Genomic DNA, 7,615 nt, shown 5'->3' on the forward strand with positions numbered 1-7,615 from the left:
CCTTAAAAATGGAGTCGTGAAAACAAAGAGGGCTGATCCTAACCCATTTTTTGGAATTAAAGTAAACTTCGTTGATGCAAAGTTCTATGAAATTGCCTCATTAATAAAAGAAACATCATTATCTAAAAATGCAAGGAGTGTAGTTTGTCCATTGATTAATATGGATCGAGAAATGGTTCAATTTCCAGCCATAATGATCCTTCCAAGAAGAAAAAAAGATAAGGCAATGTACTTCCTAAAAGAAAAAAATATTGCAATAAGAGATATACAATGCCCCAAAAAAGAAAAGGAGCCTTAGTAAGTCAAAACCCCTACGTAAAAATATAGTCAAAATGCTAAAAAGATGATGCAAAAGATGCAATATAACTTTGATAACCCTCAAGGTTTAAAGGCTGGAGGAATAATTGAGCATGTAGAACCCTATCTTAGACCTAGAGAAAAAGAGATCCTAGTCAAAGATGAGGTCTTAAATTGAAAAGGTAAAGTGAGAATAGGGTACCAAAAAAATATCATATTGGAAAAGAAATATGGAGTACATCACATCTCTGTAGATGATACAAAGGAGGATGGAGAATTTATTCAAGAATAACTTGCACCTCCTAGCATCAAAGATGGAACACAAGCAACAATTGATGAATTACAAGAAGTAAACCTTGGCACAAAAGAAGATCCAAAGATTACCTTTATAAGTGCATATCTAACATAAACAGAAGTAGAGCAATATATTGCACTACTAAAGGAATTTCAAGATGTGTTTGCATGGTCTTATCAAGATATGTTAGGATTAGATGTAAATATTGCAATGCATTGATTATCGGTTTGACCAGGTAAAAAAATGATCAAACAAACCCAATGAAGAATGCAATCAGAACTCACTGAGCAAGTCAAAATTGAAGTTAAAAAGTTGATTGCAGTAGGTTTTATCTATGAAGTCAAATATCCTATTTGGTTAGCAAATATTGTGCCTATAAAAAAGAAAAATGGCCAAATCAGGATTTGTGTTGACTTCAGGGATCTAAATGTTGCATGCCCAAAGGATGACTTTTCGCTTCCAATTATAGAATTACTTATGGATGATTTAACAAAATACCAAATCTTATAATTTACAGATGGGTTTTCAGGGTATAACCAAATCAAGATGCATCTAGGTGATGAAGAGTTGACAGTGTTTCGAATATCGATAGGTGTATTCTCTTATAGTTATACCTTTTGGATTAAAAAATGCAGGTGCAACTTATCAATGTGCAATGCAAGTAATATTTGATGGCATGCTTCATCAAAATGTTGAGTGCTATGTTGATGACTTGGTTGTCAAATCTGCAGATAAAGATGATCATATTACTTATCTGTGTAGAGTTTTCTGCAGACCATAGGATAAAGCTCTGAATGAACCCATCAAAATGTGTTTTCAGAGTAAATTTAGGGGGGGAAATTGGCTTTATCGTCCGACATAGAGGTATTGAAATTGATCCAATTAAAATAAAAGCTATTATGGGCATGCCTCCACCAAGAACCATAAAAGAATTAAGAAGTCTGCAAGCATAATTAGCCTATATCAGAAGATTTATATCAAATCTTGTTCGTAGGTGTCAACCCTTCTCACATTCGACAAAAAGAAGGGTCCCATTTGTATGGGACTTGTCATGCCAAATACATTTAATGCCATTAAAAAATACTTGCTATCACCTCCAGTGTTGTCATCTCCTATTAAAGGTCAACCTCTCATCCTATATATTGAAGCATTGGATAAATCATTGGGTGCACTTCTTGCCCAACAAAATGACAAGGGGCATGAGAACACTCTATATTGCCTAAGTCAAGTTCTGCTAGATACAAAAACTTGATACTCAACAATTGAAAAGTATTGCTTAGCATTAGTGTTTGCCACTCAAAAGCTTAAGCACTACTTACTCGCACAAGAGATCCAACTAATCTCTAAAATAGACCCACTTAAGCATTTTCTTTCAAAAATAGTCTTGTCTAGTAGATTTGCAAAATGGGCAATGAAGTTATCAGAATTTAGCATTTTCTTTGTCCACCAAATAATAATCAGGGGGCAAGCATTGGTGAATTTTCTTATTGACCATCCAATCCCAAATAATTCACCTTTATGTGATCTACTAGATGAAGATGTGTTAATTGTAGAAGAAAAACCTTAATGAAAATTATATTTTGATGGGGCATCATAAAACAACAAAGTTGGAGTCAACGTAGTATTTATTACGCCCAAAAATGCTATGATACCTCATGCATATACAATTCCTACCTCTTGTTCTAATAATGAGGTCGAGTATATTGCTCTTACTTTAGGATTATCAATTGCAGGTACCATGAAAATAACAAAACTTGAAGTTTATGGTGATTTGCAGTTGGTAATCAATCAATTGAAAGATATATATGAGGTTCAAAACCCCACTCTTGTACCTTATTACTTAAAAGTAAAAGGTTTACTAAACAATTTTGATAAAGTCAACATTACTCATATACTAAGAAGTTTTAATTCTCAGGCAGATGCACTTGCAAAGTTAGCAGCATCGTTTGACATCAGCAAGGAAATACAAGAAAAAATTTTGGTGGTATTGTATCATACACTATCAAAAAATCAAGAAATGCAAATTCCAGAACCAAGTCAGCAGCATGTTCCTAATTCATATGTGAACATCATCACTTATGTGGATGACACAGACCTGAGTGATGTTGGTAGAGAACAACTTATTTGGGTATTTACATGCCTTCACCCTCGCGAGGGAAAAAGATTTGCCTTCAGCAAGCTATAAGGCATTAATAATAGGATTAAAAATGTCTCAAAAAAAAAAGAATTGGGTGTCTCATCATTCATAGAGATTATCAAGTCAAAAGGGCACACATCCTTGCTTTAAATGACATTGAATGGCCTCAATTTACCATATATCATAGGATACTCATAAAACCACCAGATTCATTTGATATCCTAACTTTTGGTATAAATGACCCAGTTTTACTTGATCATGCTCTATAATTAGATCAATATACCAAAAAAAGCATCGATTCTAGAAGGTGAATTCCAGATAAACATAGGAACTTAAAAAATCCTATCGAGAATGTATAATCATATTCCAATACCATTTAGGTCTCATTCCATATCAAGATATATTGAGCATGAAAGCAATATAATGGGGCAAACAAGACCTTCTCGAAGAGTTGACATAGTTAACCGAGAAGAATATAGAGCAGCCTATCAATCATGGCCAAGTGAAATCGCCTCCCGAAGCATACAAGATAATGTAAAACATTCTACTTTTGTAGAAGTTCAAAGTTCATGAAGCAGTTGTTCCCCAATCCCTGATGAGGATAAGGTAACTAGAGTTAATATGGTGGCAATACAATTCATTGAAGAGGGTTGACAACAACCTATTTATGACTACCTACAAAATGGGCAATTGCCTCAAGAGTGAGAAAAACGTACACAAATCAGAATGATGGCCCCTGAATTCATGGTGTTAAATAACACCCTCTATCAAAGATCTTATGATGGAATTCTTTTGAGATGTCTCATAAGAAAACCCATTATTGTGTTACATGAAGTACATCAAGGATCTTGTAGTGCTCATCAACCTGGTCCAAAATTGGGTAATCAATTACAGAGAATCGGCTACTATTGGCCCACCATGATATTGGATGCAATTAAGTTTGCACAAAGTTGTAAGGTTTGCCAAATTCATGGTGACCTTATATACCAACTACATGACTACCTACATGCAATCGCTTTATCTTGGCCCTTTACATCTTGGGGCCCAGATGTTATTGGTTCTATTGCTCCCAAATCATTAGCAAATCATCAATGTATTTTGGCAGCTACTAATTATTTTTCCAAATAGGCTAAAGGTATACATGTCAGAATGGTAACTAGAGCAATAGTAGCAAATTTTCTATGAACCAACAACTTTTATCAATTTGGAATCTCAGAGTCAATAACTTTTGATAATGGGACTTTATTTAAAAATCAAGTGGTGGAAAAACTTTGCATAAAATTCAAAATCAAGCAGAAATTCTCATCGCCTTATAATCCCCCAACAAATGGATTGGCCGAGGCATTTAATAAAACTTTGTGCAAGTTTTTTAAAAAGATAGTTGGCGACAATAAAAGAAATTAGCATGAAAAGTTGGGTGAAGCTCTTTAGAGAAGTAAATGGATCTAAACTTTATGCCCTTTCAGAAAGTATGTGAAGATCCAATCCAAGCTCTTTTCAGGTCTAATAAGAAAATAGATCCAAACCTCATGCCCTTTTGAGAAGTGAGTGAAGATTCAATCAAGGCCCTTTCAAATCAAAGAAATAAAATAGATCCAAACCTCACGCCCTTTCAGAAAGTGAGTGAATGTTCAACCCAAACCATTTTGGGTCCAAGAAATAAATGGATTCAAACTTTGCACCCTTTTGAAAAGTGAGTGGAGATCCAAATCAGGTTGTTTCAGGTCCTAAAAGTAAAATGGATTTAAACCACATGTCCTTTCGAGATGTGAGTGAATATCAAATCCAGACCCTTTCGGATCTAAGAAATAAAATAGATCCAAACCTCCTACCCTTTTGGAAAGTAAGTGAATGTTCAACCCGAATCCTTTTGGATCCAAGAAGTAAATAGATTCAAACCTCATACCATTTTAAAAAGTGAGTGAAGATCCAATCCAGGCCATTTCGGATTCTAAAAGTAAATGGATCCAAACCTCACACCCTTTTAAAAAGTGAGTGAAGATCCAATCCAGACTATTTTGGGTCATAGAAGTAAAATGGATCTAAACTTCAAGCCCTTTCAAAAAGTGAGTGAAGATCCAATTCAAGCTCTTTCGGGTTCAAAAAGTTAAATAGATCTAAACCACACACCCTTTCAAAAAGTGGGCAAAGATCCAATCCAAGTATCACGGCCAATCCCAAACCCGACGCAAGGTCATAACAAAAAAAAAAATTGATCACAAGTTTAAAGTCACTAACATAACAAAGAAGGCAATTTAATCGCTGAAAAAATTAATATTATACAAAATGTTGGGCATTAAAAAGAAGTCCTAAGAAAACACATCTAAAAGAGGGTGTGTCCTATAAAATGATGAAGACTCCTAAAACATAGAAAATCCAAGATTCCATACAGTTATATATATATATATATATATATATATATATATATATATATATATATATATATATATATATATATATATATATATATATATATATATGGATTTGAATCCAACTCATTGTATGGATCTTTAAAATGCTTCAAAATCAAATCCAAACTACGGATCAAAGTTCAAACCCAAACAAAATATGGGTGGATCCTATGTTGACTCCATGGTCTAAATGAATAAAATTTATTTAAAAAGAAAAAAGAATAGGCTAAATAAATAAAGGCAATTTGTTTATATTTAAAATTACTTTTAAACATAAAGAAATCAAGAGAAGAACTATTTGCAAAAAAATATATAAATAAAATATAATATATAATAATAAATAAATAAATAATTTAAATACATGTGCAAGTGTGTCAAAATTATCAAATATATATACTCATTTGGACATAATAAAATAAATACATAGGTTACGTTAAACCTCCTTGACCATGCTTGCTGGTAATGGCAAAGGAAGGTAACCAATGCTGGTTACAATAAACCTCTCTTACAGTGTTATTGGTTATGGTAAATAAGGATAACTTGTGATGGTTACGATAAACCTCCCTTATCATGTTTGCTGGTTATGGTAAAGAAAGGTAACATGTGCTAGTTACGGTAAAGAAGGATAACTTATGTTGGTTACAGTAAACCTCATTTACCATGCTTGTTGGTTATGGTAAAATAGGGCAACCTATGCTGGTTGCGATAAACCATTCTTACCACCCTTGCAGGTTACGATAAAGTAAGGTAACTGGTGCTGGTTGCAGTAAATCAGTCACGGATCACCTTAACTCCTAAGCATCCACTCATGTTGTGGTTGGTACCCATAAAGTAGAAAGTCAGGCAGCATGAGGGTGGTTACAAGTACATATGACATCTATCCGAAAAAACAATATCCATGATGAAATAACTTCCATCATGGGATGCTAGACTTAACGGAGCAACTCTATAAAAAGGAGATGCTATGTAAATTCAAAGGAAGGAGAGAAAAAAGAAGATAGAGAAAAGGAAAAAACAAGTTGCCAAAGTGACAGTGTATTCAAGAAAGCCCAAGAAGATACAAGGATCCGATCGACTCTCAAGCCCTCATCTTCTTCTTCCTTTATCTCTCTCTTTTCTTCTTCTTCTCACTTGTAATCTAAGCTTTGAGAATCAGAGGCTACTGTAAAGGTGAAGAGATCCCGAAATAAAGTTTAATGTTTTTATATTTCAATTTGAGTGTTAAAAAAAATCAACACTCCAGTCGGCACAAGATATAACCGGCAAAATATTTTAAGCAAAAACAACTTAAGGTACTAATATAAAAAATAGGCATGGAATTTTTACATCCAAAAATCAAGTGAACAGAAGATCCAATTCCACCCTGACACTAATTGTAGCATATTAAAGAAGGTGTCCATCCAAAACCCATACGCCATTCATTCCTAGTAGAACCTTATGATAATTAACCAAGACCCTAAAATTATATTAATCCTTGCAAGAGAACATGTGAAGAGATATAAGATGATTAGAACATGTGAAGAGATATAAGATGATTAAAACAACTTTCTTTGCAAAGCCAAAGCAAGACAGAAAAATATCAAGGTTTATAGGAAAAACCAAGTTAAAATAGCACAGGTTAACAGGTTGACCCAACTGGTTGATCAATAAACTAAAGAGTGTTATAATGTCATGTAATTCTTCAACATGAAATGCTTCATCCATGTCAAAGGGTGTAAAGAACAGTATATCACAATCCACAAACAAAGAGAAGCAAGTGTACATCTTTTTCCTATTAAGATTCTTAAAAATAGATAAGCAAACTTTTGACGTCTATCGAGAGAGTTGAAAATGCAGGATAAATTTTAATAATGACACTTAACCAAAGATGCCTTTACATGTGGATTTACGTTCACCAGACTAGAAGGCATAGAAAGGAGGATGGTGATACGAGCAGGCTCGGTTAAATGGCTTAGGGTCGATGGACTTGGGGTAAGTATAAGTCAGATTTTGTTTGGTTCTGACTGACCCAGAAAGAAAATTTGGTTCTCCCAAACAGTTCACAAAATAATATCAAATTTTAAAGGTAGGTTCTAGATAATCCCAACCAAAATTCATGTCTAAACTCCACGGGATTGGGGAGATATAGGCTATAAAAATGATGTCAGGTTTTCAGGAATTTCTGGTTTTGGTTTGTGTTTTGGCTATGTCAAGATCGAATAGAAAAATTAATCTCTTATATGAGAATCGGTGATGCTCGATAAATTTTTTAGTGACAGTTCTGCTGGGAGGTCACCACTTACCGTTGTAGCATTGACTTATCTTTGAATCTACTAATGGGAAAAGTCTGCATGAGCAGTTAGTTAAATGTTCTTTTAGATAAGAAATATCACGAGTTGTCAGAGAGAGAGAGAGAGAGAGGTTGGTGTCATAATAATGATGGTAACACTAGGAAGTGCCCGGAATGGGCTCAAAATGTTATTTTTTTAGAGATGC

This window comes from Nuphar pumila, chromosome 13, assembly GCF_984573655.1.
Source record: "Nuphar pumila chromosome 13, dmNupPumi1.hap1.1, whole genome shotgun sequence".
Classification (NCBI taxonomy): Eukaryota; Viridiplantae; Streptophyta; class Magnoliopsida; order Nymphaeales; family Nymphaeaceae; genus Nuphar; species Nuphar pumila.